At 44.6% G+C, this 18540-nt stretch overlaps 1 protein-coding gene across 9 annotated transcripts in view; it reads right to left on the reverse strand.

Moving 5' to 3' along the window:
* The window catches only part of Dab1 (DAB adaptor protein 1), a 1082808-nt gene that overhangs the window by 757222 nt on the left and 307046 nt on the right, over positions 1-18540 (reverse strand). For 8 of the 9 annotated variants that reach the window (XM_063236576.1, XM_063236569.1, XM_063236573.1 and 5 more), the window contains one exon: positions 14926-15084. The gene's annotated coding sequence lies outside the window, so the exon portion shown is untranslated. Of the gene's footprint in view, positions 1-14925; positions 15085-16051; positions 16137-18540 lie in introns of all 9 variants that reach the window. The other variant, XM_063236572.1, reaches the window with a different exon arrangement.

Here is an 18540-nt window from a genome sequence, read left to right on the forward strand (position 1 = left end):
CAGTTGGCAATAAATTCCTCAGCTGAGCTGACTTTCTGCAGAGAATTATTTACTTAATTGGATTAAGAAGGAAGAAGCCATCTGACATTCCCTTTTAGGGGGCTGTATGTTCTCATAAGGGCTGAGCGGTTGTGAACTAGAGGTAGTAGAAAAGCATCTTCAGGTCATACAAGGCCTACAATAAAAGGGCTTGGGCAATCAAACTGATTTTCTTTGTGCTAAGAGGTCATTTACAACAGAAAAGTTTGCTGCTATCATCTCCGCTGGTACCCTTTTGTTACTAGAGGCCACCAGACCTGGGAAAGCCACCTATAACCTTCTCGGGCTGGTACAAGAGTCCCTGTGAGCTTCCCCAGCTTGGCCTTCCCAGGAGCTGCTGATGCTTCGGGCCAGACTCTGTGTGCTGGATGGGCGAACCCGTGTGTCCTGGGATATTTGGGTGCTCCTGGCTTCCCCATCCTGGATTCCAGGATACTGCCTCAGGTATCACGACCAAACTATCTCCTGACAAATGTCACCCAGGGGCAAGCCTGGGACTGAAGACCATGAAGCTAGGTGGAAGCCTGTGTTCCAGGAGGACTCAGACCTGATGACAGATGCTGTCACCGCACCTGATGCTCAGGGGATACTTGATGCCTATTTGTCACTTGAGCGAAGGAGACGGAAGAGCCAGGCTCCTGCCCTAATTTACCCTGTTGGCACAGCACGTGCTCTCCTTCTCTGCGGGCTGTGTTTTCTCTTTGTCCTAACTTGTCCATCTAAAATATTTTCCTCCTCCACCCTGATGTAGTAAAAAGGCTTCAGGATTCCATTCTTGAAAATAACATTCACATTTTGTCTTTACAAAAGCTGTTCCCAATGGCCCAGGTGGAACCCAGCTCATGTTCCCACCCTGAGACCTTCCTATTCCCACCTGACACTTTCTGAGTAAGCTAGTATCAGCTAGTAGTTCAGAAAATGTGCACAATCCCAGTCACAAAGAAGGGTGAATGTGGGTCATTTGTAAGAAAGTAAATGTAACCTGAGATCACAATGGTAAGTAAAGTAAGTCAGTCACAAAAGGTTAGTAATTCCTGGTTTCTCTAATATGATAGGCTCAAAGTATAAATAATTTAAAGATCAGAATAAAAACCCCTGTTAGGAAACATCGAGATAGACTCTGTAGATTATGGGAAGGAGATCTGAGAGAGAGAAGAGAGGAAGATGGGGTGAAAGTCAAAAGGCTCAAGATAGGACAAGTACATATGGCACCTGCTCCCCAAGCTGCATGTAGTTGCTAGGTATCACACACATATGTTTTTAATTTAAAAAATGGTTTAAAAGAGACTGGGCTCTGAACTGAAGCGATAGCTCTACTGTTTACTGTGGGGAAATGGGTTAGTCTCTGGGACTATTTCCTTACCTGTAAAATTCTCAAAGGTCTCTGGCAAGGATGAAATGAGAGAAGGTATTTGAAGCCTCTGGCTCATAGGAAAGTGTGAACATAAATATTACTATCCCATCAGAAGAGAGGCTCCCTGAAGACAGACACAGCTCAGGCCCCATCTTTGGACCCACAGTCTAGGCGAGTTCCTAATTCTCCAAGATACACAGCAACCCCATCCCGCAGCTCTGAGCAGAGAGATTAGTGCTTCAGGCTTGGGAACCCTCCAGCAGCAACTATGGACTCATTGTGTGAGGAGGAGGAAGCTGGTCAGAGAAGCAGGAAACAAAGGCTGGGCTGAAGAAGACCAGTCCACAGCCACACCAGACGATGCGGAACTTGAAGCCATGTGCTAGGCCAGCACAACCCTGCCCAGCCATGCTCCTCGGGAGAACCAGAGAGCTTCACCCCCACTCGTGAGCTGCGACAACAAACTTGTTCCAGCATGTGGGAAAGCTAATTAGAGCTAATTTATTATCTTCTCTCAGAACAGGGATGCTGGGGGGAGCCTGCTGGAGGTCTGTGCTGCAGAGAAATGTTTTTGATTATATTTACACATCTGATTTGAGGAGTACATGGAAAGCTAATCATAACTCTAATAGCATGCGTGGTGGTTCTCAGAACGCTCAGGTTGGCAGCATGAAAAGCTTTGCAAAACTCAGCTCAGTGCCCTCGTCCTCAGGAAATTCCCAGTCTGTGGCTGGCATGACACAGTGCCAGTCTAAAGCAGGCTAGGAACCAGAGACAAGCGGGCGTCCGACCCAGCCTCCACCCCGCTCTGTAAAATGTGGCAGTAGCTAATGGAAGGAAGAAACATGATACCACATGTGGACGGGCATGCCCAAGGCTGGGTGCCCACAGGAATGCCGACTTTGCCCTGGGCACAGGTGTATGTCTGGGTGTCCACTGTAGCCAACACTACCCCTGAGCACGGACACTGAAGCAGCATCAGCCAGGATTCTCTGAGTGGAGCATCATGGGGATGCCCAGGGAGCGAGTGAGAGCTCCCGTTACTGAAGAGCCACGGCGTGAGCTTTGTGATTCACGTGGTAACAAGACCATGGTATTAGGTCTGTCACAGACTTGTGTGTGTTCCAGTCTCAGCTCGGGCACCTTCTGACCAAAAGACCTCGGGGAATTCACGTAACCTGCCTAGTGTCAGTTTTCTTATCCGTAATATGAGTAAGTGCCCTAATTCACAGGACTGGAGAAAATGAATTTGGGTTACACACATGAAAATGCATGGTACAACATAAGGGTAAAATAACAGTGTGACTTAGAGACTGATCACAAGCACACAGCGTAGTCTTGAGAAATATGCCGAATAAATTAAGAATCTGGTTCAAATGTACTGTAATCCCACCAGACAGGAAAAAGAAAAACAGCACCAGTAGAGGTCCGAGATATGTGTTCGTATCCCAGCTCGGCCAGTGAGACCAACCTCTGTGCTCCCAAGTCCTAACCCTCTTCATAGGAGGAGGAGGGAGGCTGAGAAAGACAAAGAGCTGACACTAGTTAAAGAACGGAAAACCGAGAAGTAGAATTTCTTGGTCCTGGCATAGCATTTTGTTTAGCTCTTGAAAATAGTAGACCATTCAATAAATGCTGACAACATGTGGCAACGGTCACCGCAAAGCATCAGTCAGAAGCAGCCGTGCAGTCTGCTGTGAATGAGGCGGGATCCTGGCGCTTGCAGGGCTCTCAGCCATGTCACTGATGAGGGACTGGAGAGAGCATGAGGGCTGGCAGGGCTTGCTGTTGGATTCAGCAGGTGTCTAAGGACAGGTCCAGCATTGACGTGATGTGCACATCTTGGTGTGTACGGTGGTCCCTGCTTTCAAAGCCCTTGTTCAACTCCATTTTAATACTTTATGTAGTGACTGTTGTACATTTCTATTTTGTCATTTCCTGTCTTTTATGTTACTAGGGGACCTGGCTCTAGAATCACCTTAATCTCTCACACATTGTGACTTCCTGTGGCCTGGTAAGCGTTGGTTGGAGTTTTGTAAGAAGCCTGTACGAGGCGAATGTTATTGTTATAACCATTCTGGAAATGGGTCCACTAAAGTACACAATAGTTCAGTGTCTGTTCTAAGATTACCCAGCCAGTAAGCTTAGATCTAGCTTATTAAACTCAAGTCACATGGTTCCAGTGCCCCTCTGGTACCCGCTGGTCACTGTGCTGGATATCTCAGGAGATGCCCTGCACAAACTCACACAGAGGCCACAATAAGGCTGAAATTCAAAAGGGCCTCCCCCACCACAGTTTGACCCTCCTGGCCTATAAACACCCAAAGTCTATTTTGTTCTAGATCTGTTAGAGATGTCACCTAACCCCAAAAGCAACTGCTAAGAAAGAACGAAATGCACGGTCTGCAGAGAGTGGTCACCCAGTCAGCACTTCACAGCTTCTGTCTCTGACTTCCTCTCCCATGCACAGAAGTGGGGTTGTATGAGTGAATGTGTGGGGAGAGGACAGACATTCCGAGCGAAATCTCTCCCGCATCCCTTCCTCCTTCCGTACTCCAGATGTAAACTCACCTGTTGTTTCTGCACAGGTAGAAGTGTTGTGGCTCCAGGACACTCCCTCCTCCAGGCATTGGGGTTTTACCTATGCCTGTGCCAGGTGCAGGGCCCTCCGGTGAGCAAACCACAAGGAGGTCTGTCCTCACCACACTGGCAGTGCAACAGTGTGGGGGCTAAGCAGGTTTTGCTGTGAGTGGGGTGGCTGGGGACAGGTGGCACCCACTCACTGGCCTTTGACTCTCCTGCTACATGGAACCCACAACAGGATCTCTATTGTAACCCTCACCATGGGATTATTGTGATGAAAAGTGGAATGAGCCTGCTGTTAACAGACTACCAGATGCACATATCAGTCGGGTACTTGGAGACTCATCAGTATTAATCATCAAATAATAAGAATAACAAGAAGCCTGGTGCTGCCACCGGCTGCATGTTTGTGCCCCACACTAATCCGTATGCTGAAATCTAGCCCTCAGCATAAGGGCGTCAGGTTGTGGATTTTTGGGAAGGATTATCACATGGGGTGGGGCGCTCTCAAAAGGGGTCAGTGCTCTTATGAAGGAGGCCCAGAACAACTAACCTTGGTTGCACACATTTATAGTTCCAATACTTTGAGAAGCTGAGGCAGGAGAATCCCAAATTCAAGCCCACTCTGGGCACTTTAGTGGCTTAGTGAGAACCTGTATCAAAATAAAAAGATAAAAAGGAGGCTACAGATATAGCTCAGTGTAAAGGCTCTGGATTCAATATCAGTAAGTAAATAAGGAGACCCTTGTCCCTGCTTCCACATGCGGACATGGTGCAAAGACATCATCTATGAACTCAAAGAGCGCTTCCGCCCAACACTGAACCTACCAGAGCCTTAATGTTGGTCTTCCCCATACCCCAAACTGTAAGAAATGAATGTATTTGTTTACAAACTATTCTATTTTGACATTTTGCTATGTCCTCCTGAGCAATCTAAGCTAGTTACAGACCAGACACTAGCTAGGTTTCGAATGCAGTGAAAGATGCCTTCTCCTGACATCCAAGGGGCCACACCTCATGCGTGGAGGAGCATAGAGAGCAGGGGTTGCGGCTGCTGTGGGAGGGCTGCTCAGAGCTGAGACAGTGCAATGCAAGCTCCGAGTGAGCCCTTGCTGGCGGGAGTGCGGGGAGGATGTGGGTCTGGATGGTCCGCAGAGAACACCTGAAAACAAGCACAGCAAGACTGTGCCTGGGCAGGTTCCAAGGCGGAAAGATGTTCTGGGTCTTTGGGATACAAGAGCTGTAGGATATAAGTTTATAAAGGTATCTGAAACCAGATCATGAAAGATCTTAAGTGTCTGGGTAAGGAGAAGAGCTTTATAATATAAATGAGCAGCAATTTATTAAAAAATTTATTAAAAAAAAGCAAATTTATTTAAAAAAATCACAACATATACTTGTCACTCAATAGATAAGTGCTAAGATATGTATTTATGTCTATATAAGTATACAGAGAAATAGCTATAATTTATGGATGTGCATGTTTATAAAGTGGTCTCTGTCTACTTATTTATGAGTATTTTGGTTTCTTTTTCTTGTTTTTTCTAAAGATGAGCAGGATAAAGCAGGCTGTATTTGTCCTTTGCTCCCCATTGCCACTGCAGAATGTGGCACAGCAGCACTTCTGAAGGCACCTGAAAAATCTACCTCAGTGGATGAATGCGTGGACCACAGCTGGAGGGCCCAGCACAAGGGTTTTGAGATCTGCACATCTGCTTAACCAGAGCAAGCTTGCTCAATGAACAAATGAACTTACACAGAAGCCAGGCAGGTGGCTTCACAAAGCAGGGGGAACTCAGTGTAGACACATACAACTCAGCCTTGAGAAGAGGGTCCTGGCCTGGGGGAGACTAACTGCAGAGAAGCGTATCCCTGCCAGGGTGCACAGACTGGTGAAGAGTGTGGATTCTAGAACCAGATTTCAAGTCGTAGCTCTGCCACCTAATGTCTAGGAGCCCAGGGGGACATGCACAGGGCTCAACTCTACAGTGAGGAGACTGAAAAAGGCCTCTCACTGAGAACCTGGAAAGCCAACCTGCTCAGCACGCGGAAAGCTGTGTGTGTGTGTGTGTGTGTGTGTGTGTGTGTGTGTGCCCGCCAGTCTCAGAAGGACTATTGTTGGGTGATGAATTCTATCATCAGACTGCAACACTAGAGTCCCATATCCTCTAGATGGGCCCTTTTTCCATGTATTCTATCGAGATGGTCTGGATGAATCTCCTGAACACATCTCCTTGGCACAGATGAAGACCGGTGAGCTCAGGAGTCACTTTGGAAGAGATGAGCAAGTGACTAAACAGAGGCAGATGAGGAGAAAAAGGGCGGCTGGAATGCTGGGCTCAGAAGGGATTGTTGCAAGCTACTAATGAGCAGGGAGACCTGGAGAGCCCACACCAGTGCAGTCTGAGAGCAATGCTTGGGGACTGCCAAAAAGAGAGATGATAAAGGAGGAGTGACAGCTCCTGCAGGCACAGACCAAGTGTGACTCCAAATAGGTAGCACGACCAGGAGAAAGCCGCATGTCTGCTTAGGTTCCTTTGTGAGATTTAAATCGGCAGTGGCTTCCTGGCAGGCTGAGGCAGGGCTCCAACCTTTGCAGGTTACCCAGAAGTCACCAGAGAGAAATGGGAAAGTGAAGCCTTGAAGAATGAGCCAGGCCCAATGGGACGCAGTTACCATAGAGACCACACTCCCGGGGAGCCAAGAAGGCCAATCCTGTCCTTCCAGCAGTTAACAAGCTATTAGAGCAGACGTGAAGATGCCAGCAGGTGAGAATGAAGCCACTACATCAGAGTTGTCTGTTGGCTAAGATCAGACAGAGGAGGAAACAGCCATAAATCAGAGAGGCCCCGACCGCCATTGCTTCAAGTTCAGGAGAGCATGACAAGATTCGTCCTGCAATTCGGTGCCCAGGGACAGGATAGCAGGGGCTGGTGCTCAGAAGAGCAATGCTTGCATTTTCCAAACTGGCTTGAGGACTCGAACAAGATTAAAACTAAACCAAACTGCACCACCAGCAGGCAGAAAGGCAGTTGCTAAGAATGCCGGAAACACTGGCAGAGAAGAGGTCAGGGAGACTCCAAACCCATGGACCAATGTCCCATCTAACCCGCAGTGACAGCAGCGCTTTGTGACAAGCACCAGGACCCAGATTTCCAGAAGCACCCGCTACTTACTTAAAGGTGGCAGCGCAGGCTTTGAAACCAGAGCAGGCTTTGGTTCTTCCAGTCTACCTCTTGGAACCTCCTCCTGTCTCTTGTCTTCATCCTAAGCCCAGAGTGTAGCCCGTGCAGAGGACTCACTCATTGCCCTGAAGTCCTCTGCAGGGCCGGGGCCCTGTCCCTCTCTGCTCTCTATTTGCACAGGTGGTGGCTCAGCACCAAGGTCCTTATATATGGTTCTTGACTACTTGGTCCCTCTCCTTTCTCTCTCCCTATACCAGGGTCATATGTAAAACAAGATACTCTGTCTTTACACATGCTGCTTCCTCACATGTCCTTTATTTTCAGCTTGGACAATTTCTATTTTGCATCAAAGCTCAGCTCAGGGACTATCTCATTCAGTCATTTATTCATCCACTCAGTCATTCATTCAATAAGAGCTAAGTACTTACCAAGAATACCCCTGTACCTTCTGCAAGTCCTTCCTCAGTGGTCCCATACAGGCTGTGTGTCCCACTAACAAAATATGTCACTCTGGGGCCCACTGCTTTTGATGGCCCTGACTAGCTCATTTAGATTTCAGATTGCTTGAGGGCAGATTGTGTCTTGCTCACAGTCTAATGAAGGTTCTAGAGCTGAGCTCATAACAGTTGCTCAATAAATATTTACTAATGGATGAATAAAAGAATAAACGAATGAATTATATTTTAAGTTCTACCCAAGTTGCTACGTTCTGAAGGAATTCTGTAAGCTATAAAGTTGGCCTGGAATGAAATGTTCCTATGTGCATTAGTTAATAAAAGGAGCTCTGGGTCAGCTGAAAAACTTAAAGACAATGTGAAACTGATTCTCAAAAAAAATTGATCCTCATCAGTACTTTCTGCTCCAAACATATAGACAAAAAGATATTTCTGAAACATATATTAGTGTTGCGTTTTATGCTCCATGAGCTCAGCGATTGTTGTCACCTCGAATTCCAGCTCTCATTAATTTATGGAGTATCCAGCATAAGCAACAAAAGGCCTCTGCAGAGCATCACTTGGAGACTAGCCTAGAATTTGGGGGAGTTCTAGGTTGCAAGTAGAGCATTTCCTTCCATGTTCTCATCTCTTAAGAGTTGTTGAATACTTTTAAATGAAGCTGAGGGCCTTAAAGTGCACTGTTGAAGGAACCCCAGAATTTTCAGCCAACTCATCCTTTTCAACCAAACAGAGAGAGGGCATAGACTTCAGAGTGCAAAATAACACGAGTGAATGATTCCTCTCAAGAACTCCCACCTTGATCTCCTAAGAGGAAGAAAAGAGAGCAGAGAGAAATACAACCTTCTCCTCACCAGAGGCAGCAGGTGTCATGGAGCTGTAAACACCAACTGTGGCAGTTAGGTGTTCAGTATGCAGCCTTCATGTGGGCACCATCATCAGGATCAGGTGTGATGGCCTCTTGAGTCTGCTGTCAGACAGAATTAGAGACATGATTCTGGACTCAGGTTTATGTAGCCGGGAAGTAAGGTGCTGACTTCTCCACTGATTTTGCAGCACTGGCTGGTGCACATCCTGAGTGTGCCGTTCCTAGAAACCTTTGGCAGGAGCTGTGACTCCCTCACCTTTGAGTGTTTGCAGAGACATTTTGCCTGCCTCCTGGCTGACATGCAGGCTGGACATGGAGAGAGCCTTGACTGGCTGGATGCCTAAGAGAACTTGCACAAAAAGATGCTGGAGAACTCCAAGTGCAGTGAAGGGACAGCCACAGATGCTCCTCGGGACTGGAAGCTGCAGCTGGTCCTAATGATGACTCCACAGTGGTAGGGGCACAGGGCATGGGAGCCTGGGCAGAAGTCACAGTGAGAAAGATGCTTTGTCCCAAACTGTTCCCTCCAAGGTTGGTAGAAGGTACCCAGACATATATGTGACATACATGCGTGAGCATGACTCAGATGTGTGTATGCATACAACTGCATATATATGCATATATGTGTGTATGCAGTGTATGCATGACATGTACTTGAAAATATGATCACATTTAGTGCCACAGCAGTACTATAAAGAAGGTAGCATCACTTCTGCTTTACTGATGAAGTTCATGCTAGAAAAGATACACGCCCAAAGCCACATAGCTAATAGGCAGCCAAACTAGGACTTGGACCCATGACTATAGTCCTCGATTTTTAAGTCGATTCAGTGTTGAAGTTCTGAAAGCTAATGAAAGTTGACAATATGCTTTCTAGCCCAGTTAAGAAGGTAGTTGTGAGCCCTTTGTATAAATCTTAGTCTTTATGATAGCCCTGCTCCCCATCCTCTCTCGCCCCACCGAACTCAACAAAGTCACAGGACATGACTTGCACACATGCATGGCCCCTTACTGCAGAGATACTTGAGCTAATTCCCTGCCATTTGCATCCAGCCTGGTCCAAAGCCCTTCTTCTTTCTACTTGAATTTTAAAAATTTTACTTGACTATGTTTTTCCTCCACAAAACCTATGCACACTCATCGGAATACTAGTTTGAGAAAAAAATAAAAGCCCTCTCTATCCTGCTATGTATGTATCCTGCATTATGTTTAAGTGTCCTGACTATGCATGCACCCATAAATTTGCAACAATATCAGCATCACATTGCCCTTAAAATTCTGAAGCCTATTTTCCTGCTCATATATCTTTAAAAACATTAAAAATACTTTATAAATACGTTTTGTTTAATGACCACATTATATAAGTGCAAAAAACGTTTATAAAATTTTTTTTTCAAAATTAAGTAACTTGCCCTTTTTTCAAAATTGCAAGAAATTTTCATGGGGAAGGAAATTTGTCCATAAATCTTCATTATTTCCAGTTTTGGGGTTGAAGTGCCAGAATATCCTGGATTCAAAGTTTTATCATTTAAGATTCTCCAGATAATTAGTATTTATTAAATTGTCACCAGCAGTGTTTCATTCTACACTGGAAGATCCTATTTTCTGAAAGGTTCACTCAAAATGGTGCCAAAAATGCATTTTTTACATAATTGTGAATATATCTGGATAGGAAATGAGTTTAAGGAACTATGTTAGGATGAAACTATATCTGTTAGTCTTATTCTGGGCATAGAGCTAATTTATATTTCCTAGTCCCTTACAATTAAGTGGGAACCTATGACTGAATCCTGGCCAATGAGATACAGGTGGGACCATTTCCCAAAATACAGTACTCCCTAAAAGTTTCTCAAATGTAATTTCCCTCCAAATTTTTCTTGTCGTTAAAGCCTTAGAGATCACAAGCAGAGCAGAAGACGGTGGTATCATAGATAAGTTAGGGAAAAATGCTCAGTTCTCTGAATTATTGCATTAATTATAAAAATGCATGTTAATCATACTATGTCTTAGGTTGAGAGGGGCTGTTAGTTATAGCAGCTAAACATTACTCCTCCTAGCTAATGCAGTGAGTGTCTGATTTACTCACAGTTTCCCAGATGAAAAGGCCTCAGCTGGTACTGTGTATCCAGCCATCCGCCTGCTGTAGACAAGTGTGCCTTCCACAATGCAAGCAGTGCTCTTGGCCCTGCTAGGTAGCCTGGGGTTGACCACAGGGAAGGCGTCATGTGAGTATGAGCTCATGCATGTTCACCGAATAAAGGAATAAAGGAAACAAGTTGCACTTGTGACTTGTAGGTCATGTGCTGGCCTCTGCCCCCAATGCAGATAAGAGCTTCACTATCAGAATAACCCTCTTTAGCTATCAAGGATATGCCTGCCCACAGGAAAAGCCCAGCGCTAGAGACCAGCCTCCAGAACAGAGGCTGCTGTGGAAAGGGAAGTTATGCTGCCCAACACAGTCACTTTTCTTGCCAATGCTAATTACAGTTTGCAGTATATAAACTGGGGAAACAACTCACTCACCCAAACAAATTCCAGAAATGGGTCCATTGCCTCCATAGTAGCCTAGGAGACGAAAGCTACTTTTACACCTTTTACCTTTCTCTTTCCCGCTGCATCTGGCCAGAAAGCGAAGTGTGCTGACAGAAAAGGTGAGTTTGGAATTGCAAGTCTTTCCAAACTTGAGAACTCTTTTTTGGTAGCCTCCTCCAGTGCCAAGCCGGAAGTGTGAACAGAGGCAGGCAGAGGACACCACCTGCCTGGCGGGGGCTTAATCACATGTACGTGTGGCACAATAGTGGCAATCTACGAAGGCAACTACACAACTAATTAATTATGTTCAAACAACAAACTGGAGTTCCACACAGGGCCTGCCCGTGAGACTGCGTGTTGTTATCCCGCCACACACTCCTTCCTTTCTCCCATTTTGACATCCTTTGTCGGATCTTTTCCATTAAAATCCTTTTCCTCCTCTCAGGACATCACAAAGGGTGACGCACTCAGAGTGCACTTCTCTGATTTTATGCCATCCACCCCATCTGAACAAAGGGATCTCTGTCACCACAGAACCTTCTGTGGGTCATCCCTACTTTCAAGAGCAGACTTCAGTTATCAAACGTAGAAAACAGGAGTTATGCATCTCAGAGGTCTCTACGAACTTCAACCCTTTATCATTTGTCAGCTGTACCGCAAAAAAGCTGAAAATTTATATTATACGTAGCTTATTATAAACTACTATTTAACTCTTTTAAGTATTTTTAACGAAGTGTTTGCAAAAGTTTTCACATGGACACATTAAATTGAAATCCAAGATCAAAACAACTGTTAAAGTACACTTTTGACATTGCACACTTTCACATAAATAAAACTTCAAAATAAAAAAATAAAACAACTGTTTTACTTTTTGCGTTCTTATAAATAGCCACTAACTGGCCCAAAAATATGAGTGGAAAGATTGTGAATGAAAACAGAAAAACAGAGTTTGTGTGTCAGTGGCGCTGTTTCTAGCCAAATGACCTGGGCAGAATTTGGACTGTTGGACCTGTTTCCCTACCTACCAAATGGAAATAGTGTTGTTACTATTAATAAGCAAGCAGTGGAGTGGATTACACTGGGCTGTTCCTGGGAAGATACTTTATATATAATGAAATGCATTGAATTGTTTATATTAACAAACTCCCTGAGTGATACTCTTCCTACTCTAAGAATTATTACCACGCTACTGTATTAAACATGTCTAAACACACACCTCAGATTTTCAGAATCATGTCCAACTATCCACATTATGCCTCTGTCTGGAGTACAATCATTTTTCAATAAAAATGCTTAGAAACCTTGATGCTAACCATTGAAACAATTTTGGTGGATACCTACCTTGCGGTGATCATTTGCCACACAAACTGAATGAAGGAATTAGACAAGCTTTGTGTCAAGTCCCAGATTTGCAAATGAATATTTATGACATCTTGAGAAAATTGCTTCCACTTTTGAATTTTAGTTTCCTTGTATCTAAAGCAGGTATGGCAGTGCTACTACTAAGGGCCATTTTGAAAATTACAGTGCAGGAACCCATCCAAAACGTGCAGACACAATACCTGACACATAGCAAGTACTCAACAAAAATTAGTTCCTCTCTCCTACTTCTCATAATCAACGAAACTAAAATTCCACCTCAGAAGACATTCACATCCACAGATGAGCGGGGTCTAAGGGGGTGGCTCCCAGTGGTGACGTCAGAGATGTCTGGGTGGAACCAGAATTCCCATTCCAGTGTCACAGTTGGGTCCCTGCATGAGCTTTCACTCACTGTGTCCATCACAACATTTCATGGTAAGCATTTAATTTTTTTATAAACACAAAGATTATTCTCAATGATGCATGCAATAAATATGCTGGCTTTAAACCTTTTAAAAATATTAAAGGTTTTACCGCTCACTGTTTGACAGACTTGATTAATCCCTTCCACCCAGAAATGTTCAGGAGGATTGCTGCAGTCGGGTTTTAAAGCACCGACAGTATTCTTTGATAAATGTAAAGGCAAGGTAAAGAGATTTTAAAAAGAGCAAGAGATTCTAGTGCCACACAGAGCAAGGAATCTGAAGACCCAGATTGCTTCCCAATGTGGGGAGTGCTGGGGAGAGGTACAGGGGACCGAGGCTTGCAGATCCGCTCCCAGCAGTCTGCAGTGAGGGGCAGGACCTCCAGGCTGACCACGAAGAGTCTGAGTCTCTGCTGGGTTGCAAAGGGAGACGTGCAGAGGGCGAGAGGCAGGGCCCAAGAAGGCAGTGAAGTGTCAGAGAAATGAAATGGAGTGTGCCTCTCCCCTCTATAGCTCTGGACTATTCAAGGCCTCCTCCTGGCTCTCTCGGCTACCAGGCTACTCCTGCACTGACCTCTCCAACCTCAAACCACATTTTGAGCTCTTCTGAAGAACTGGAAATACCTTTGGGTGGCTTTTTTCCCTCAGCACCTCACTTAGATTTTGTACATGATAGGGATCCAACAGATATTTATTAAAGAGAGTTGCGTTTAATAAATCCTTTTATGACTGCCTCATGATACAAGTGGTTAAAAGGACACCTAACAATGACATTCTAAAAATGACTAATGGATTCTACTTCTCTCCCCACCCACGCTACAAAAGAAAATATCTTAGGGACTAAACCCTGAGGCTTGCAGAATAAAACCTTATGTGGTACACGCCTCTTGAGGCCATTTGCTAGGCCTGGTGGGCTGGACTGGCTTTCCAGCATGGCTTCCCTGTCTGGGAAAGCATACTGGTCACCATGGGGTTGGTTACTGTGGTCTCAGCACAGATGGAAAGCTAGGAACCGAAAGGAAAAGTGCCATACCCCAAGCCCGGCATAGTTGTTCCCGGGAGATATTACAGGAAGCTTAGAGAATGCGCTGCACTCTTCACTGAATGCTAGAGGCCAGTGCGGAGCTGGGCTGGGCAGAAGCATACTATATCATGCATTGCTCTTGCTCTGTGAACTGCCACTGTGACTCCAAATGGAACATTCCCTCTGCTAGTCCACCTCCCCCACAAAAACCTCTAAGCATCAGCCCATCCTGCTCTGAGGTTTGCTTTGACACCCAGGTCAATCTGCAATCCCAGCCCCATTAGCTTTTGATGAGAGCATTTTCCCAACACGAAACACCAACATATTTGCCACAAGATATTATGGGGGCAAAGGTGTAATTCAATTATGTGACTTAATCAATTCAAATGGCTAATGTACAAGAATCTCAGGATGTCATCCAGCTTTCAACTAAGGGGGAATAATTGTTCCATAATTTCTTAATTCTCCCACAAGACAGTTTAAATTAAAGGATGTCAATTTGCAAAGCCAGGCTGCATTGTATTCTTAAATTGGGCCTGAAATAGCCACAAGATGAAGGGTAATAAGGCAGAGAGCACAGCCCAAAGTGCCTGGTGCCGTGCGAAATTGTTTAATACAGTCAGACCCTTTAATCTTCATATCTATTGATGCAGAAAGCAGCATATTTCTGTCACTTATGATAAGAAACATTCCTTTTTAAATTCCTTGGTGAGGTCTGCAGATCTCAGGAAGCCAAGATAGCAAGATTCTCTATTTATGTTGCTGTGAACATTTCTTTTTTCCTTTAAATTGGTTTTATTCTAATCCATTTAGCCTCCGATCTACGTCAGGGACAAGTTGCCCTGAATGGAACCACACAGGAGGAGAACAAAGGCAGGCCCCTCTGTGCCCAGCTTCTGCTGGCCAAACCTCCTGTCTATGCCAGCGATTAAACAAATAAGGAACCGGGAGTGTTAACCATGGGGACACAGTTCGTCCAGAAAGGAAGAGGACTGGAAACAACGTTTGAGAAATGCAAAATCACACTCAGAAGTGGAGGGCGGCAGGGCAAGGGGAAGATTACCGCGATTTTCATGAAAGAATCAGATGTTTTACTCACGAGTATCCTCAGAAGTGCTTCAGTCAATGTGTCCCAGCCGCGCAGAGGTGACTCTGGGGAAAGCAGGACCCCTGGGGTCTGGATTGAAGAAATTGGATGATGGTTTTCTGAGATTGCCCACAAGTCAGGAATTGTCATTTAGAGAAGCCAAGGAAGTAGCTGCAACAAAGAAAGCGGATGTCAATTTCAAGAGCAAAATGGAAGGAAGGAGGGCACGCGTCAGGAGGGCCAGGGTGAAGAGGTCACCTGCGGTATGCGTGGTGCAGGCAGGTGGGCATGGGGTGCGGAAATGCTTTGGAACTGTACCGGGCTTAACAAAAGGACATTTGTCGGGGCCTCTGTACCCAGCTCTGTGTTGGACTGTGGGGAGGAAATGAGAAAGCAGTGTTAAGGTTTATGTGTAGATGTCCCCCAGGAGCCTCACGGCCTTATACATGGGTTTCTGGACAGTGACTGGATCAGGGCTATGGGTTCACAGCTGACTTACTGTCAGAGTCTTGTTACAAGAGACAGGTCGCTGTGAATGTGGCCTGAAAGGCTTTCCGACTCTTCCCTTAACCCTCTTTGCCTCTCTGCACCAAGCCACACACAACCGTCCTCTGCCATGTCCCTGTGCCATGCTGTCCTGCTTTGGAGTCAGCCAGCCAGGAACTGAAACTTGAGCCAAAATACATTGTTTCCCTTTAAGTTTCAGGCCCCAGGTTTTTGATTCAGCAACCAGAAACTGGCTAAGGCACACTCTTTAATCTGTATTCTTAACATTTGGACTGGGTTGTACATATACAAGCCTAAACCCAAAAGATATACATACATTATACACTTTTCACTTGTAAGAAACAGTGTACTGCATAAATGCCTTGAAGTGGAAATATTGTGTGTTACATGTACAAGAAAATGTACATGTTACATTTTGATAGATAGTGTCAAATCACCATCCAGAAGAGTAGTATGATTTTATTTTCTTTAGAAGTGTCTGAAAGGACTTTTCCACACTTGCACCAGCAGAAACAATCACAATTCTTTACCTGAAGGGTCATGATATATAAGTCATAATAGTAAGAAAAACAATGATGCTATCCAATCAAAGACTAGTTTTTTAAGTACAGTTTTTAATACATATTCTTACCGGCAACATGCCATCCAGGTACTACTATTATTGTCATCAAGCAGATAAGGACACAGAGAACTTAGGTAATCCTTTGTGACAGCAACTGTAAAGACAGAGGCAGGATTCCAGTTTGAGCACCTGGCAGTCTTTCTTCAGACACCAAACCCTTTCATTGGTTAACTCTTATTTCAGGGGATGGTGTATTATTTTGGACATATGTCATAACAGGTCCAGGCACAGAGGCAACCTGGGAGAGGACGTGTATATATAGGAAATCAAACAGTGAGGCCAGTTATTTCCATCTTAATAAAAGGAGACCGGCAATTTAACTGCAGGAATGCTGGGCTACATGGACTGAGAAGCAGAACCCTAAGAAGAATATATTAATACATTTTCCTTACTTTTTTGTCTGTTACCTTCACTAAAAAATTATTTTATAAATATTGAGAATGTGCTGGAAAGACCCTAAGTGTGAAGATGCGAGTGTGATGTAGCCAAAAGAGCAGGCCACTTCAAGGAACAGAGCCAAGTTTGAGGCCAAGTTCTACCACTCTTCAGTTTGGGACCTTAGAAAATTAGTCTAATTCTTCTGAACCTCATTATCTTCAAGTGGAAAAAAATGAGCCTAAACCTCTGGGAATTTTGTAATAACTATGTAACACAAAGTATAAATAGTGGCAGTCACTCAACATACATCTTTGGCAGTAAATAATCTCTCCTTCCCTGTTCAATATGACTCGCTCTGCTTCTCTTTACAGACTGAAGCTCCATCACATCGGCCTGTTTGCTTTACTGAAAACTTTTCCGGCTTTCTTGATACTTTCATTCTGTGCCTTCTTGCTGAGGTAGTCCCTGTGTACTAAGTCCCTGTGTATGTGTGTATACTGTGTGGTGTGCTGCAGTGGATCAAACCCAAGGCCTCACACTGAGCTACTGCCAGGGACATATCTTCCTTTAATTTTATGTTTTGAGACAGGGTCTCACTGGGTGGTCCAGACTGGCCTCAAACTTGTGATCCCTCTGCCTCTGGCTCCTGAGTATCTGAACTAGGATAACAGGCAGCTGCCACTATATCCTGACCGGAGTCCTTTTTCTAAGTATTCCATCATTAAGCCACCCAGGGTTAATAGTTCCAAAGTGTGTTTATTGGTAATTGTCCTCCAAAGTGAACGCTCTGCTGCTATATTCCAAAGTACTCTTGGACTTTTATGTTATTAAGATATTAATCATCATAACGCCAGCAGTTAACACATGTTTTATAATGTCCCAGGCACTGTCCTAAGCACTTTCTATAATTCCTGTTTAAATTAATCCTTTCCATGACTTATAGTTTAATTACTGTCCCCTCTTGAACACAGTCATGCATGGTGGGTTCTATTTGCAAGTCTTATCTGAGCAGCTGGACTGAGAGTTCTAGAGGGCAGAGGACATGAGCATAAGATTTAAACCTGAAGGCTTCATAGTAAAGAACCCAGGTTCCAGTTGATCCTAAAACCACCAGCTCTATGATACCTGGCAGGTTACCGCACCCCTTGAGGCATCTATTTATTTGTAAAAGTGGGATGCTGCTGATACCACTTCAGTGGGTCCCTGCAAGATTGGCAGTTGCAGATATAAGAATTGCTGGCAAATGGTGAGCTCAGCAAATGTCAGTTTAAATTATTACTTAAAAAGCACGTATAGACCTAAGATGATGAGATTTATGACTTTCCAACTTTGTGATTATATAAGGGCATATGCATTTAGGAGAAACTATATTTTGAATTTTGATCTTTTTTTTCAGGCTAGCAATGTGTGGTTTAACTCTCTTTTCCTCACTCAGTCCTGCTCCATGCTGAGCAGCAGCAATGAGATGTGGCCCCTAGCCAGCCACGTGACAGGAGGCAACAACCTGTTCCCTGCAGTGCACTGTGTTCCCAAACTGTGACATTCTGTAGGTTAGGTAGATTCAGTGCATTGTCAGCTAATGGTATTTTCAAATGAAGACAGGTTTATTGGGGTGTAGCCTCCGATAAATCAGGGGCACCTGTATTGGTTTTTCAATCAAAAGCTTCCATCACCACTCTGCATATGCATATGTGCTTTCCCTATGCCTGAGCTGTCCTTTCATCTCGTCATCCACCATTCCAACGCCAAGTTGATTAACTCAGTGCCTGGCCTCCAACATCCAGCTGTAACATCTTCTGTTCTGCAAAGCTTGCCTGCAGGATCCTCTATTTAGGGGGAGTTCCTCCCATTGTGCCCTGTTATTTTCTACAACCAACTCTCTTCTACCATGCATGCCTGTGCTGTAGCTCCTGCTTGCAAAACCTACTCCTACTGTGGGCTTCCCTAAAATGGGGAGCTACAACTCAATGGCTAATCTCTCATGTTTAGCACAATGCTTATCTGAGTGGGGTACACTAAGAGTTTATTAACTGCATATGTCAATGAACTAAAAGTAAATAGCTGACTGATAACAGAAGAAAAGTCAATACATTTTAGTTTACTCTTTCTAATTCATGGGA

Source organism: Cavia porcellus, unplaced genomic scaffold, assembly GCF_034190915.1.
Source record: "Cavia porcellus strain 051 isolate PalLab524CR breed Dunkin Hartley unplaced genomic scaffold, mCavPor4.1 scaffold_25, whole genome shotgun sequence".
NCBI classification, from domain to species: domain Eukaryota; kingdom Metazoa; phylum Chordata; class Mammalia; order Rodentia; family Caviidae; genus Cavia; species Cavia porcellus.